The sequence below is a fragment of the Sabethes cyaneus genome, chromosome 2, assembly GCF_943734655.1.
Source record: "Sabethes cyaneus chromosome 2, idSabCyanKW18_F2, whole genome shotgun sequence".
In the NCBI taxonomy this organism is placed as follows: Eukaryota; Metazoa; Arthropoda; class Insecta; order Diptera; family Culicidae; genus Sabethes; species Sabethes cyaneus.
Window position 1 is genome coordinate 27983142 of NC_071354.1, and position 17119 is coordinate 28000260.

At 38.2% G+C, this 17119-nt stretch overlaps 1 protein-coding gene across 1 annotated transcript in view; it reads left to right on the plus strand.

The window, feature by feature from the left end:
- Positions 1–707: 707 nt before the first annotated feature.
- The window catches only part of LOC128735213 (uncharacterized), a 163163-nt gene continuing 146751 nt past the window's right edge, over positions 708–17119 (plus strand). The window contains exon 1 of the mRNA XM_053829705.1: positions 708–817. The gene's annotated coding sequence lies outside the window, so the exon portion shown is untranslated. The remainder of the gene's footprint in view (positions 818–17119) is intronic.

A 17119-nucleotide genomic window follows, 5' to 3' on the forward strand; every position in this document is an offset into this window, starting at 1 on the left:
TAGGTAGGAGGTGGAATGGGAAAAATCAAAGTGCCATCAGATTTATGAGAGCTGCTGGCCGGAAGTGATAAGTATTCAAAATAGCAGTAGAGAAACCTGACCGGTCAGTAGGGAAGTGCTAGGTGATAAAAATAGCGACCATAAATAGCGCAGAGCCATTCCCAGTGGATGCGGGTTTTATGCTCCACGTTTTCTAATGATATTGATATCGTAAAGTATTCGACCGTTCCTTTCGTGCGGTGATAAAAAAGGGAAGGACGACTAACGGCCTGGCCTGTTGTGGTGTTTGGGGTTGTGGGAAAGTTTGTTGAGTCTTGTTCGCTATCAGTGCTGGGAAATCTGAATAATCCCGCTGCAAGTCATCGACCAGACCTCATCAGCTGATGGGCGGTGCTGGTTTTTCCCTATTCAGGAAATGCACGTAGAGCTGCCGTTGATCAACGTACAGTTAGTTACTGCTCTCCAATAAACCGAAGTAATTGGCAGTTCACTGCTCAGAACAGAAAATAAATAGACGTAAACGTGAACATGAAACCGACACCGGTCGCGCGAGAAGGAAAAGCTCAGTGGGCGGTACTGGTTTAATGTATTTTTTCCCATTGCAAAGTGAACGTGAACAAGTTGACTACAAGCAGTAGCAGCAGCAGCAGCAGCCAAGATACAGACAGCCAAGCCGGTCGTTCACAAGAACCTGTAAACAAGTAAAATATATCGGGATATAAATTGTTGATCCGTTCTGTCCAAACAAGTGTCGAAGGGAGAGGTTTGTCGGCCAACTAACCATTCATTGGAAGCGGAATGTCGAACGGAAAATAAGGTAGGTCTCACGAAGTAGGATAATATTAATTAGCTAGGCTCACGTTTTCTGTTCCATTTATTACCGCTGCTGGCTTGTTTGTATTTTCTTTCCGTATGGCTGGCGGGCTGATGTTTTCTGAGTTCTTCTTGCATTATGTTATGTTGCTCTGTATAATGCACGACACTCCGGTGATTGCGCGTGCCATTTGAACCCTGTCCCCGTGCGTCGGGTTGATTTTCGTTCTTTTCGTAAACTGACATAAAGATGAGGTTTGAAGATCTTTTCAAGCGTTATGAATGGATTTCTAAAGACGTCAAGCAATAATGTCATTAGCTGGGAATTTTTTTCAGATTTTCGAGAGTGCAGTTCAGGATTCGTCAAAGTCACGGTATATGTTCACAGTGACTGTGGAGCTCCATTAGGTCAATTTTGATGTCGAATGTCGTGTACTCTAAATCCTGAATGAGTCATGCTTCCTATTCATAGAACGTCAATCAATCGAGTTGACTGTGTACAGTTTATTCGAAACTGAATAGATAAATTAAAACTTGGAAAAGATTTTCCTATCATTTTATTTAAATTTAGGTTTGTTTAATAAGCTGCTTCTATTTCGTTTCGGAGTTCCGCAAGGCAGTAATTCGGAACCTTTGATATTCTACTTGTATACTGTCGAAGTTGCTGCCAAACAAAAGTTAAAATTTTTGACTTACACAATTTGCTAAGCTAAGTTGAATACTACTAAATACTCTACCCTTCCTGTCTGGGAATAATTTCAGTAAATGCAAAGCTCAGGTTCGACAGACTTTCAAAGCGAGTTAGTATACAAGAGAATTGCAGGTCAAGTGATGAAGGTTGTCTTTTATTGATGTTGGTTGAACACGAAGAAATATATGACTATTGGCTTCGGGAAAGTTGTCTTTTAAAAGAATCGGTGGAATCAAAAATCTCATCAAATAGAAATTAAATATTTCCTAGACTGTTGTAAGCTGACTATTGAACTCTGCCAAGCTGGGCTGCCATGTACCTTTTTGGGCTAAACAAACTGTATATAATCTTCCTTACCTCGAGAGAGAGAGAGAGAGAGAGAGAGAGAGAGAGAGAGAGAGAGAGAGAGAGAGAGAGAGAGAGAGAGAGAGAGAGAGAGAGAGAGAGGATGTTCCTCCGGTCTAAGAACTCGTTCTGCGCAGCACGTCCGTTCAAGAGTTCAGCAGCTTGCATAATTTGAGCGGTCTTGCGCCTCTTTTTGAGTGTTTCGAGTCCGAACAATTAGCACCGTTCTTCATGTGGAGATAGCGGTCCGAACTCCGAAGTAGGGTTGGGATATCGGGAGCATCGGAACATGATCAATATTACAATTTTTAGACCATTCGTGCACAAAAACGAGATGAGTTACAATTTTAGAATATTTTCCAAAATTGCGTGGAGTTTTTTGATGATACAAGTGAATGAATTGCATAAGCGATTGAACATGAGCAACAAGATTCGGGAAATTTTCGATGGGACACCGTGCGCTGAGCATTGGTTGTAGGAATGAAGATGTCAAGCTGATCATTAGGAACACATTTGTAAAGATTTCAGCAGCTCAAGGCCATCTCCAGCTTCACTTACTTACTTAGGTGGCTTGCCGTCCTAGGAGAAAGCCTGTTGAACAAAGTTTCTCCATGTAACTCGGTTGAGGGCTACCGCTCTCCAATTCCTCGGACATCGAGTACTCTCCACCAGATCTCGCTCCACCTGGTCTAACCATCTTGCTCGCTGCGCTCCTGGTCGTCTTGTTCCTACTGGATTTGAGGCGAACACCATCTTTGCAGGGTAGTTATCCGGCATTCTTGCGACATGCCCTGTCCATCGTATCCATCTAGCTATAGCCACCTTCTGGATACTGGGTTCGCCATAGAGCTGTGCGAGTTCATGGTTCATCCTCCGCCTCCATACTCCGTTTTCCTGTACACCGCTGAAGATCGTTCTTAGCACTCGTCGTTCGAAAACTCCGAGCACTCGCAGGTTCTCCTCGCGCATTGTCCATCTTTCATGCCTGTAGAGAACAACCGGTCTAATAAGCGTCTTGTACAGGGACTTAGTCTGCTCGAACGCAATTTCTTGTGGAGCCCATAGTAAGCACGACTTCCGCTGATAATACGCCTCCGAATCTCACGGCTGGTATCATTGTCCGTCGTTACCAGTGAGCCAAGGTAGACAAATTCATCGACTACCTCAAACTCATCGCCGTCGATCAATATACTACTGCTCAAGCGGTGTCGTTCGGCCTCGGTTCCGCAGGCCAGCACGTACTTTGTTTTAGACGTATTTACCTTTAACCCAATCTTATCTGCTTCGCGCTTTAGTCTGGTGTACTGTTCAGCCACCGCCACAGATGTTCTGCTGATAATATCCATGTCATCGGCAAAGCAGACGAATTGACTAGATTTGTTGAATATCGTGCCCCGCGTGTTGGTTTGATATCCGCTCGGTTCATAACAACTTGTAGCGCTATGTTGAACAGCAGGCATGAGAGATCATCACCTTGACGAAGCCCTCTGTGTGATTCGAATGAACTTGACAATCCACCCGAAATCCGAACACAGCACTGTTTACCATCCATCGTAGATCTAATCAATTTGATGAGCTTTCTGGGGAAGCTGTTCTCGTCCATGATTTTCCATAGCTCTTTCCGGTCGATGGTATCATATGCGGCTTTGAAGTCAACGAATAAATGATGCCAGTTTCAAGGGGTTCGATTAGGCCTGTATTCCAAAAAAATCTGAGAAATAAATTAATTTGTTTCGAATCTCAAACATTGAAGAGTATTTGACTATGCTTTTCAATGCTCTGAGCTCGGTTTGTTGTACCACGATAGATTTCGAGAGAATAACGCTTCAAATAACTCCGATGATTTGTTGTATGTAGTTTCCAGTCAAGTATGGTTTTTATAAACTGAAACGTCGTCAACGTAAAACAAGCCACATTCAGATGGTAACATTACATAGAGCTCGTCGATAAATAATGTAAAAAGCAAAGGGCCCAAATTACTTCCTTGAGTAGCTCCAGAATGATTTGCAAAACATTCTTCGATTCCGATTCTTCAGAACCGGTTCTAACGCATAGACTACAGCCGGCAAGATAAGATCTCATCCATTTTGTGAGTACGGAAGAAATTCCGGTAGCTTCTCCGGAGTCGACACAATCAAATGCGGCTTTTTATTCAAAACTGTTAGTAACTACAAGCGGCACATGGACAAACAAAATGGATTCAAGATTTAGTTTCAATGAAATGCAAACCTGGTGCAATATTATTATTATTAATTGGTGCCTCGAAGGTTCGAAGCTATGAAAAATAATACATCTTCTTCTTGTGTGACTAACGATGAAGGCTGATAATAAAAATATCGTCGACTACTGTTCAAAATTTGATCCTTTGAGTTTGTCATTGTCATAAAAAAAAAGATTTATGCTGCACTCAACGTGAATGTTGAAAAATTATGAAAAGCATGTTAAAATAATTTTATGAGATTAAAAGTCTTCTGGGTGTAGAAGAACGTTGATGTTGTCGCAAAAATGTGTATTCCAAGTATCTCAGGTGCTAATAGTCGAACTCAAAAACCAACATAAATGTTAGGTACATGTTTTTTTGACGGTATAATTCAATATCCGATTGCGCTTTTGCCTGTTTTCCAAAATTGATAAATCATAGCTACTCATCGCGATGAGTGAAATGCGAGGTATTCGTTTTTGATTGGTATCACTAGCGATCAAACCATTGCATGAAAAAGAGTGAGTGGTAATTCGCTTTTCTCTCACTCGCATTAAATAATTCTCAGCTAGAAAAGCATTGCCAGAGAATTTGACGTTATGGAATCACCTTTGAGTGTGTTTCGAACCGAATCAGTACTTTTATCGATGAATAGCAACATTGCCAGCAACCGTTTCATGCTAAATTAATTCGTTCAAATGCTATATAATTCATAGAAATGGTGCTATGTGTCAACGGGCATTTAAGAAATTTAAACTTGTCTTCCTGTAATTTATAAGAATGGTCAAGAGCAATTTGCTTGACGAATTTTGGCAAAATGTCAAACTTTGTTGAATTGAACCTGTATTCCTAGTCCTACCCCAAGTAACAATTCCAAGTTTTATTATGTTCGTATAATGGTTTTCATGACCAATCTCATAAAACCGCTAATAAAACTATGAGCTCCACCAGAATTTTCTGATGACCGCTATAAAACTGTCTTCTGACCAAGTGGCCCACTCCTCAGAATGTTTTCATAACCGGTATAAGAATCAGGTTATAAGCTGAAGTAGTCGTATCACGCTCTGCTGAAAGCAGCAATAAAACCGATTAAGCTTTCGCTGCTTGACAGCCATCGCCATAATTTAAAAAAGCTTTTCGCCTTTCGCTTTCCGTGTTTCGCTTTTCTGGCAAAAGCTAAATAAGTTGTCAACTTGAAAATATATCCGTGATCAGAAAAGTTTAAATTTTACTGACAGATCATTCTGAACGATTTGGTTTATAGCGACCAGAATAAAATATCCCGTAGAATATTTATTAAATTTTAAGCATTTTCTTTGGTTTGCAGCTTGTGCACATTTAATTTCATCGTGCATTTTGATATAATAGGTCGATATAATCAGCGCGCCACTGAAATTTTGCAATTTTCGAAAACTGGTTGTTTTACCAAATTGAAAATCTTCAGTTAGTCAATCTCAATTTCTAGCAAAATCATTTTAGTTGGTTCCTCTGACAGGAAAACCGATTGATAATAACTTTCTTTCTGCAAAACACTTTGCTTTGATGAACTGTTGTTTGCGAGCTAAAAGAAAATACTACAATGTGGCAATATGGCTTCGCATAAATAAATGATTTTGGTGTTGAACTTTGGTATTCTCCATAATAGCAGCAAAAAACTGTTTGGTTAGGGTGTTACCGTTTGAATAGCTCTATAAAACTAACAAATTTATTGCGGTTTGACAAGTAACCGTGATAAGATAAATTTTGATTGATGCGCCATTTTGTATTGCCACGCCACACTTATGGCAAGTTTATACCCAGCCAACACCAACTCGTATATCAATGTACGAAAATTATCGTAAATATCTCTTAACAAACTCGTATTCGTAAATAAAGCCTTATAAAGGGCACACAAGTTGATATTCTATCGTTTATAATGCTAGTAGTTGACAAACATACGATTTTCAGCACAAAGTCGTATAGCTGTATAAAGTTTGTCGCGCTTTGTCGGATCTTATCGTATTGAAATACATATATAAGTGTATCGCTCAAGATTATTCCTCAGTGCGTATATCGCCTCCAAAATGGTACGGATAAGCGGCTTTTACGTGTCGAATACGATTTTGTTGGATACATATCAGTACGTAACTCTTATTTGCAATCTAATTATACATATGAAAATGCTGACTGGGTAAGAGACGTGGTGCTGTCAAGAAGTTTTAACGTGGTAATATAAGCAACCACAATAAATTTGCTTTATTAGCAGTTTTATTATGGTTTCTAGCTAGCTATAAATGTGTTTGAACTCGTATCCTCTTGGTATTGCGCAGTACCACAATAAACCCAGAGGTAATGATTAATACCGCAATAAAACCTTTATAAAATTCAAGTAAAACCAAGTGCCTTTAGAATTGTTACTTGGGACGAGAGCCCGTCGTTCGTGCCCCTAGGTACAGACATTGATACTTTTATCGTTTCTTTATCGTATTACCGTATTGTCTATTTATAGTCTTTTTGTTGTATTTTATTGTCTTATTTTTAATTTTTGGTTGCTTCTTTGGTGTTTTACCACTTTTCGGTTACTTGTCATTTCATTTCTCGTCTTCCTTCCGTTGCTTTTCGTTGTCTTTTTGCTATCTTTTTGTTGTTCTTTTATCGTCTTTTTTTCATCTTTTTTTTCTATTTTCGTATTAGGTAGTTGTCTTTTTGTCATTTCTCTGTTGTATTTTCATTGCCTTTTTGTCATCTCTCTGTTCTACTTTTGTTTTGTCTTTTTATGGTCTTTTTGCCATCTTTTCATCGTATTTTTATTATCTGTGCGTCATTCTTTGATATCTGATACCAAAGTGGAGGCAATATACAGTCGATATTTGTATAACGCGGGTAATTGGGACCGCGTTATACAAGTACACGTAGCATATGGAAATTGAGTTAATTGGGGCTATACCTGAATTTTACGAAATTTCGAATCAACACGACCATGGTTCCTTTGGGAAAGATGTCAAGTATATATTTTTCCATCTTACAGATGCTTAGTGAGACAGATAAAATCGCCTCTTGGTCTTCCAGAGCTGGCTAACTACGATGGTTAGATTTCTGTTAAAATTTTCCCAGAAGTGCACAATACTTGGTGAAGAGCTTATACAAAAGTTGATATATTTGCTATTAGACTTGTAAGTATAGTAAACGTTACCGGAAGTTCAGTTTACTATACCACATCTATCAAATTACACTAGCAAAATTGGAAATTTCAACAAACTGGCGAAATAACCTCGTTTATTTGTCAGCGAACATTTTATATCAAACCTTTTTCAAATTGTAGCGCGGACTTCAACATGAATTTTCACTTATTGTTCACTTTGACGGCAAATCCTAATTTTCCAGTGAACGTTTTGGCGGTTATGTCGAGTCGTGTCGTGAGCGGCCTATTTAGTTGAGGATTGCTGATATTCCATTTCATTTTGATCTGTTACAAATTAAAAAAATTTGCATTTCCAGTGACCAATTTCAGGTAAGCTTTGAATTTTTTCCCGGTAAACCATCCAATGACCAAATTGAGTCACAAATAGTCGAAATATACTTCTAGTGTAGTCAAATTACACTCGAAATATTCACGATATGTTCTGAATTTTTCGGAGGACCACCTTATGGCTTTCTAAGGTCGCTTATTTATTACTTTGTTTTTAATTCGTATCAATTACCCGACTTTAGTTACTTCAAAAATATTTTACCAATTTTAACCAACTTTACCAATAAGATAATTTCAACGGATATTCCGGAATCTCCAGCAGGCCAATCCGTAACTTTGTGGTTTCCGTATATCACTTAGAGAGTCAACTGTTATATGCCCTACAACTTCTTAAAAGACACCATGGTCATATCTGTTCAAAAACGCTCAAAATTCGAGTTTAGCCCCAATTAACTCAATATCCATATGCTACGTGTATTTGTTATACGCGGAAAACCGCGTTATAGAAATATCATGGTACCCGCGCTATAGAAATCCGCGTTCTACAAATCCGCGTTATAGAAATCTCTACTGTACGTGCAAAAATTTTGACAATCATTTGTAATTCTATCTTGCATTGTATACAACAGTTTTTGGAACACGCAACTTAACACTCCTCGATATGCAATCAAGATATAACTAAATGGTACAATCAACTATACTGCTATATAATTCACAGTCATAAGTTGTATATGACGACACGCACGACTACAAAACAGTTTATTGTACATTTCGCTTTGACATACTCTAATCATTTTGCAATTCCAATGTGAAACTAACATGAATACGACTTGATGAGGACTTTCTATTACGATCTTGTGTTATCTGGGTGGTCAAACTATTGACGACGCCGGCAAGTCCATTTTTACGGAAAAAATCGGAAAAAAGAGGCGGTGCGATTAGCGATTTGGGAATGCGGAAGGCTTTTAATGCCATTTGGTAATCCACGGTAGCCAGCTGGTAAATAAATAAACGCGATCGATGCGTTTTACGCCATTACGAAAAGCTTCGAGAACAACGCAGGTGCAATATCGTTAAAAGCAAAAACAAACGACAGCGCTACAGAACGACGCAACAAATAAGGGAGGTACAGTACTTGGAATTGCGAAATCAATCAATCCAAAAACAACAAAGGTGCATCCTCGTCAAAGATAGACGATTACGCCATAACTACAAAATCATCCCATGTTAAAATAACGGTGATTATGATTCCAGTGGTCGCGCTACACAAGACCAACCGAATCCTATCATCCATTTGGACCGAAGAAAAACTGCCAGCTAGCCAATTGTGCGGTAGACCAAAGGGCCCCTAATGAAATTTGAAAATCATGAGACGTGTGAACACTACGCTTAACCAGGATCATTAACGCCAATAAGCTGCGGGAACGCTATTACGAGCGGATACGAGAAGACGACAACCAAGCTGCCACGATGACGATGCAACAACGCCACGAGGGGGGGGGGGAGATGTAGCAGCCCTACCAGCGGCCGAACATGCTTTAGAGGTTTAGCCTGGATCCAGAAGATCAACATTTATGCGCGAATGAAAACGAGCGAGGCACTTACACGCGGAGTGCAGTGTATCATTGGCTTAAGTAGGAAGACACTCAAACATTGTCTTAATAGTACTGATTTGGTCGGGTCTAGCACCAGTGTACGCGAAAAACACATCAGCTTGGTACAAAGCCAATGGAGTCGAATGGGTACCAAGCCCCTGAGATAGTAAATCCCTGGCACGATCGAAACTTTTTGGGCTCTAACGAAGGCACATTTGCGGAAACATGTTAAAGCACTTTACTTACTTATTCAGCCGATGGCGAACTCATCAACCACTTCCAGTTCATCACCGTCAATAGTCGCTGTCCGTGGGAGGCAAACGTTACTCTCTCGGGAGCCTCTTCCTACCATATATTTGGTTTTCGACGCAGTAATTAGTAACCCTATCCTCCTAGCCTCCGTTTTTAGTCTGGCGTAGATTGCCTCCGTTGTCCCACGATTTCTAGTAATGATGTCGAGGTCGTCTGCAAAGGCTAGGAGTTGGCTACTCTTGCGAAGATCGTTCCTCTCGTTTCGATACCCGCTCGGTGGATCACACCTTCAATAGCGATATTGAATAACATACAGGACAGTCCATCCCCTTACCGTAACCTTCTGCGCGATTCGAAAAGACTTGAGAGTTTCCCCGAAACGCGCAAGTAGCACATCACTCGTTCCAGAGTAGCTTTGACCAGCTGCGTCAGTTTGTCCGGAAAACCGTACTCGTGCATTATCTGCCATAGCTGTTCGCGTTCAACGGTATCGTATGCTGCTCTGAAATCCAGGAAAATATGATGCGTGGGTACGTTGTACTCTCGACATTTCTGGAGGATTTGTCGGAGAGTAAAAATTTGATCCATAGTAGCACGGACCCCCATAAAGCCCACCCGATACGAATTTTCTTGCTATTGGGGATAGACGACGCAACAAAATCTGGGAGAGCACCTTGTAGGCGGCGTTTACCAGCGTAATGCCGCGGTAGTTACAGCAGTCTAGCCGGTCGCCCTTTTTGTAGATGGGACAGACTACGGCATCCATCCACTCCTCCGGTAGTTTCTCTTCTTCCCAAATTCTCGAAATCACCCTGTGAAGTGCCGTTGCTAGCGATTCTTGGTCATTTTTGTAGAGTTCTGCAGGGAGTCGGTCCTTTCCAGCGGCTCTATGTTAAAGCAGGGGATTTCATTATAACTTTTGAAAAAAAACTGGGAAAATTATTCAAAATCATTATTAAACAGTCGGTGCTGATGAAATGAAAAATCCACCTGTTGACGTGCGCTTGAATGAATTACAAAATTATTAATTGAATTGATAAACTGAATGAAATGAAACATAAGCTAGATGAATTAAAGTTTCAGCCATCGCTCAAATGCACGGTGTTGAAAGTTCACGTTGACACAATTTAGGATTTAGTACCAATTCACAATTACTAGCGGAGAGAATAACAAGATCTGACACTTTAATTAGCCAAACACATTTCACAACATTCAGTTCTCAACTTTTAAACCAACAAATGTTTGATGACTAACATATTTGTTTCAGTTTCACTCACCGGAGGTCACTTTCGAGAAGAAAAACATTCAAACCCACTGACTGGATAACGGTTTGTTATGTTTAAAAGTTTTCAAAAACGCTAGTGAATCGATCAGCAAAACACCGAAAGAAAACTGCATCTCCCACGTAGCTGTAGGAAGCACGTATGATTGTACGACGATGGAGGAAAACCGACAACCGAAGTTGTGTTATGATATTTCAACTTTTGAGTCCGAGCATCCGAGCCTGAGTCATCACGAAATTCCCAATTACCCAACTTTTACGTTCGTTCGTTTCGACACGTTACGTTACGTTCCCAGATCAGATCCAGCTGGTTTGGTTTGTGCGGTGCGGCGTGGTGTGGCGGTCTAGCACCGAAGTTGGCGATTATTTGAGGAAAACATATTTTGACGGTGGTCGTGTTTTGGGGGTGGTTGGTCTTATTGAATCGCGTCGTGTGTCATATCCTGTCGGAGGATTCGCCAGTCTCAGTGCTCACAGTTGATGATCGATTTTTATGGACGCCGGGGACCAGAAAATTGCATTAGAGATAGGCATTTCTCGTTCTGAATTGCTGTGTTTATTAGGAATTTGATGGGATCACATTTTTACTTTTGTGTTTTTTTTTACTAACAAAGGCAAAAAATCGATGTATGAATTTTAACGATTATTGGTGAAGGAACCGACTGATTAGTTTTAAATAAAATTAACTAAAGTGAGGTTGTGCACAATCGAAAATCACTGCTTATTGCTGTTTTACAGCTAAATTATACGACTGCAGTCGCCAAACAACACACCGCAATCAAGCTTTCAAAATTTAACCCATTAAATTTTCGATGAATAATAATTCCGAAAATATTCGCACCCTCCGGTGATCCGTGTTAGGTGTTACTCTCGCATAAATTTCCGGCTGGGAAGGAGAGCAAGAGCTGTGTTATAATATACCAACACTGGTGGGGGATGTTAAATCCGTGCTGCAATTCAGCGCAAATTATGAACTTTTAAATTCTCGTCTGTCGTGGGAAGGTTGGCGGTTTAGCGCCATCACTACCGATATTGATGAGTGCATATTTTAGTGGCTTTATTGAATATTCGATTATGCATCTCATAAAAAGATTCAACAGAAAATAAACACGGTTCGATTGGTCACTCAAAAAAGATTATTAAATTATACTGCTGAGAGGTAATTTTGCAAGTCATTAAATCGTTAATTTAATGTCGTTCCTTTTTTTCCTTTCGGAGTCACCTCGTTTCTGGAAGGAATAACTCTACTGATCCTTTTAGTGGTGTGGAAACGCAGAACATAAAAAAGGTTCCAGCATCTAGACCAAACAAATCAGGACCAAATGTAATTACAGAAACGTACAGACTCAAAAAGAAAAGAGCGTACCATTAAGCACCCCGAGAAATCGAATTACAATTAACTTGCATAATTACATACATCCATTAAGATCTTTTGAAACAGTTCTCCTTCCCCGGAGCTGGTGTTTGGGAACTAATAGGTACGACTTTCCCACTCTAACCGTTTAAGCACTAGCGTGCTCAGACATTACCAAAAGGTTTGGCACCCGAGCTTTCAGAAGAATGTTTTTGCTTGGTAAATCAATAACAAAAATACCGGCTGACTAGGTTAAAAACTCTGGCCTTTTGAGTGCAATGAGATTTAAAATCAAAGTTTAAATTGTACTAGAAATTAGGCTTTGAACTGGACTAGAAATTAGAATTGAAAGTGGAGTTTAAATCGGACTTGACATAGGGAATTAAATTTCGCAATGAACTTGGGCTAGTTTGGGATTAAAGCTTTATTACAAATTGAACTGGAAATTAGATTTGAAATTGAACATAAATTTGGAGTGAAATGAACTGGAATTTTTTCTGGGATTTAGACATGAAATCCTACTCAAAAGAGAATTTTTAATTGAAATTGCAATTGAAATTGGACGTAAATTAGATTTAAATTGAACTTGAGATTAGACTTGGAATTACGTTTGAAATTAGACATGAAATCGAAATTCAAACTAGAAATTAGAAGTTAGATTGAATTTGACTGAAAATTGGAGCTTAAAATCGGACGCCCAATTGGACTTGAAATTGAACTTGACATTGCACGTTTCATTGGGCTTGAATTTGAACATGGACACGAAATTAGACACGAGGTTTTATTTGAAATTAGATGATTTCTTGATATTAGGCATGCGTCATAACAAAATCTTGATATAAGATCACAGGATATAGACGGCTTAGTGGTGTAATTGGTTAAACAACACGCTCAACTAGAGATTGGGAGCTGTGAGTTCGACTCTCACCTTCGCTAAGTCTATATTTTTGGCCTAATATCAAGAATTTTCAGTTTGCCTGAATCTACATTTCTCGCATTAAGCATTTAAAAGTAAAACCGACTTCTATACGTCGTTAGAAAAAAGAAAGAAATTTGAAATTAGAATTAACATGTTTCGCTTTACTCTCTCAAACGTTTTACCTCTTTTCTGTTCGTTCTTTCTCTTTTCCAGTCCCGTTTTTCCTCTTTTTCTTCTGTTCTGTACCGTTTTGTTGGTTTTTGCTCTGATTTTTCTTCTTTTTCTGTCATGTGTTTTTTTTCATTATTCCGCTTTTTTTGTCTCATTTTTTCTGTCTTCAGTTCTGTTTTACCTTTTGTTTTTCACCCATCATTTCTGTTTTTTTTCTTTTTTGTTTTAGCGTTTTCCATCTATTCTTCTCCTTTTTTCTGTTTGTCGTCTTCGTTTGTTTCGTTTTTCCTCTTCTAGATGTCCTGTTTTACCTTTTTTCGGTCATGTGTTTTCTGTTTTCGGGACCCTTTTTTCCTGCTGCACTCCGGTAGTTTTACCTTTTTGTTTAGTTTTGTTTTGTTTTCCATTGTATTTTTCTTCTTTTTCTATGACATTTTCACATGCCATTCCCATATCCCGTTGAACGCATTTTCTCGCTTTTGCCGTTCTTTATGTCGGTTTTCTTTTTTTTCTCTCACGTTATTGTTCTGTCTCTTTTGGTTTCTTGTGTTTTCTGGTCCGTTTTCACTTTCTTGTTTCGTTTTCTTCTTCAGTTATCCCACCTTTTCTGTGATTTTTTTCTTATTCTGTCCGGTTTCCTTTTTCTCTGTTTTTCCTCTGTTCCTTTCCTCTGTTTTCCTTTTTTCTGTTCGCTGTTTCCTCTTTCTTTTCTTTTCCCTGTCCGCTGTCCGCTTGTCCCGTTTTCCGCTTTTTTGTATTGATTTTATTCTTATTGCTCTCTTTTCTGTGCCGCTTTTCGTTTTTTTCTTCCATTTCCGGGCTCGTTTTACCTGTTTTTCAGTATTTTTTGGTTTTCTGTCCTAGTAAACTCCTTTTATTTTTTAAATTTTCTTTTCCTTTTCTTATTATATCCTATTTTCCCTATTTTTCTGCATCGTTCTGTTTTTCGTTTCATCCCGTTTGTCTTCCGTTTTCGTTTTTTCCCTCTGTTACTCGTTTTTTAACCGTCTTTTTTTCTTTTCTGTTTCGTTTTCTTCTTTTTTCGTTCAGTTTCTTCGTATTTTTTTCTTTTTTCTCCCGCTTCTTCTTTTCCATTCGTTTTTCTTTTTAGGTTTCGTTTTCCTATTTCTATTTCCGTCACATTTTTATCTGTTCTGCTTTGTCTCTATTTGTCTCGTTCTCCCTCTTTTTCTTTATCATTTTTTTCTTTTTTACTGCTTTCTGTTTCCTTTGTCTCTTCTTTTCCTGTCCCATTTTTCGCCCTCTTCAGTGCTGAGTTTTTTCTTGTTGTTCTCTTTTCTATTCCATTTCTTCTTCCATTTTCAGATCGGTTTGGCCCTTTTGCGTTAGCTCCTTTTCATTTTTTCACTTTTTTCTCTCATTTTCTGCTCCGTTTTACCTCTTTTCTAGTCTCTTTTGTGTTCTCTCGTTTTCAGGTCCATTTTACCTCTTTTCTAGTCTCTGTTCTACTTCATTAATTCCTCCTCTATTTTTTTGTCTTTTGTTTCCTCTTATTGTATTCTACATTTTCTCTTTTTCTGCATCGTTCTGTTTTTCGTTTTATCGTTCGTTTTGTAATCTTGTTGTTACATTTTTCTCCTCTTCTGACTAATATTTTCTTTGTTTCTTTTTCATTTGCCTCGTTTTTTCAACCGTTTTTCTTTTCAGTTTTCTCTCTTTTCGTCCTGGCTCCTCTTATTTTGCCTTATTTTCTTTCTATTCTACCGTGTTCTTCCTTTTCATTTTTTTCTTTTTTATGTCCTGTTTTCTCTTCTTTTCCGTCACACTTCTTTGTCTTTCCACTGTTTTGTTTTTCTCCCTCGTTTTTTCTTTTTTTCTGCCCGCTGTTTCCTCCTTCTCTTCTTTCCCTGTCCCGGTTTTCGCCCTTTTCAGTCTTTCAAATTGTTCTTTTGTTGTTTCGTTTTTCGTCTTTTTTCTTGCATTTTGAGGCCCGTTTTACCACTTTTCCAGTTTTTTTTTGTTTTTTTTTGTTTCGTTAACTCGTTTTCTATTTTTTTTTGTTTTCTTCTGTTCTGTTCTTTTAATTTCTACTTTTCCTCCTTTTAGGTATCGTTTCTTTTTCGTTTTATCCCGTTTGTCTTCCGTGCGTCTTTTTATGTTTTTCCTTTATCCCGTTTTTTAGATCTTTGTTTCGTTTTTCTCCTTTTCTGTCAATTTTCTCTTCATTTTCTTCTGATTTGTCACGTGTTCCTTATCGTATTTCCTTCTTTTCTCTCATTTTTATTTTTTTTTCTCCTCAATATCTCCCCATTCACTGTTAAGCCTCCTTTTTTGTCTTGTTTTTTTCTTTTCTCTCCTGTTTACATCCTTTCCATTTTTTCTCTTTTTATGTACCGTTTTCCCGCCTTATTCGTCACATTTTTCTATCGCCTCTTTTCTCTATTTGTCTGGTTTTCTCTCTTTTTTCTCTCGAAACGAGGGTTTTCGCTTTTTCTGCCACCGTTCTGTTCCGTTCTTCGTCTTTTATTTCTTTCCCTTATTACGTTCAACTTTTCATCTTTTTCTGTTTTGTTCTGTGTTTTGCTTCACCTCGTTTGTCTCCCATTTTCATGTTCTCTCGCCATTTCGCTTGTTTACTATATTCATTTAACAATTTTTCTGCTCGTATTTTCTACTTTTCTTTTCCTGTGTTTTTATTTCGGTGTTTTCCGTTTCTGTCCAGTTTGTCCTTATTTCTCGTTTTCTTTACCGTTTTCAATCTTTTCTCTTCTGTTTTCTATTCTTTCTTATTTTTTCTGTTTATACTCATCTTTTCTTTGCCTCTTTTACTATTTTCTCCCCATTTTCATCTTTTTCACTTTTTTTCTCTTTTCTTCTTTTTTTTCTTTCGTTTTCTTTTTTTCCTTTCTCGCGTTTTTTCTCTTTTGCTTTCAATTTTTTTTCTCGTTTTCCTCTGTATTCTTTTCCGTTATTTGTAGGCCCAAATTTAGACTTGAAATTTATTTTATAATTGAACTTGAAACTATCACTACTTTTACACAAGAAATTTACTTATTATTATTTCCGAAAAACCGGAAAAGAACACGAAGGAAAACATATCAAAAATTGGATAAACGAAACAGAAAAAGAGGAAAACAGCGACGGAGAAAAAGAAGAAAAACTGGCTAGAAAAACGAAAGAAAAATCACAGCATAATGGTAGGGAAAACGAGACGCAAAAAGATAAAAATAGGCATTAGAAAAAAACGGACGACAAAAACGGGAGAATAAGCAGACAATAAGAAAAATGAGAGAGAAAAAGGAAAAACGAGAGAAAAGAAGGAGAAACGAGGAAAACGAGAAAGCAAATGAGGAAATTGAACAGAAAAAGAAAAAGCGAAAAGGAAAATGAAAAGGATTAACACAGGAGCCGAATAATGGAGAAACGAAAACATAAAAAGAAGAAAATAATGCAGAGAAATAACTGAATACGGAAGACAAAGGGAATAGAACTGCAAAGACAAACAGAACGAACGAAGGACGAAAGCAGGAGATATTAAGAGGAAGAACGGAGCAAACTAAACCGAAAAATAGAAAAGGAGTTAAAAAGGGAAAAACGGTAAAAAAGAGCAAAAATGGAAGGAAAAAGAAGAAACGTGAGAGTAAAAAACCAACACCATAGTGTCAGAAAAGGAGGTACGGAACAAAAAGTGATCGAAAAAAGAGAAAAAACAGAACAGAAAAGTGTTCAAATGCGTAAGACGAAAAATGTTGATCTAAATTTCGAATAAAACTTAGTGTTTAATGTCAAATTTCAGCTCTATTTTCTAGTCCAATTTCAACTCATTATTTTAAATCCATTCTGTTTTTGGGATAAGTAATAATTGATACGCCATCCTTCGATTACTCGATTTTTCCAGGCCAAAACAACGGAAAGGTCAGGTGCCACCACCTTTTATTTATGTCTGGGCACGCCGGTTATTCTCAAGCGAAAAATCGAAAATTAACCAAGATTGTATGCATAAATAATTAAACACAAATATCCATCTATTCCAAAGCTTAATGCCCATACGACATTAACGTTCCTTTGAAACACCTGCCACAGGTTTA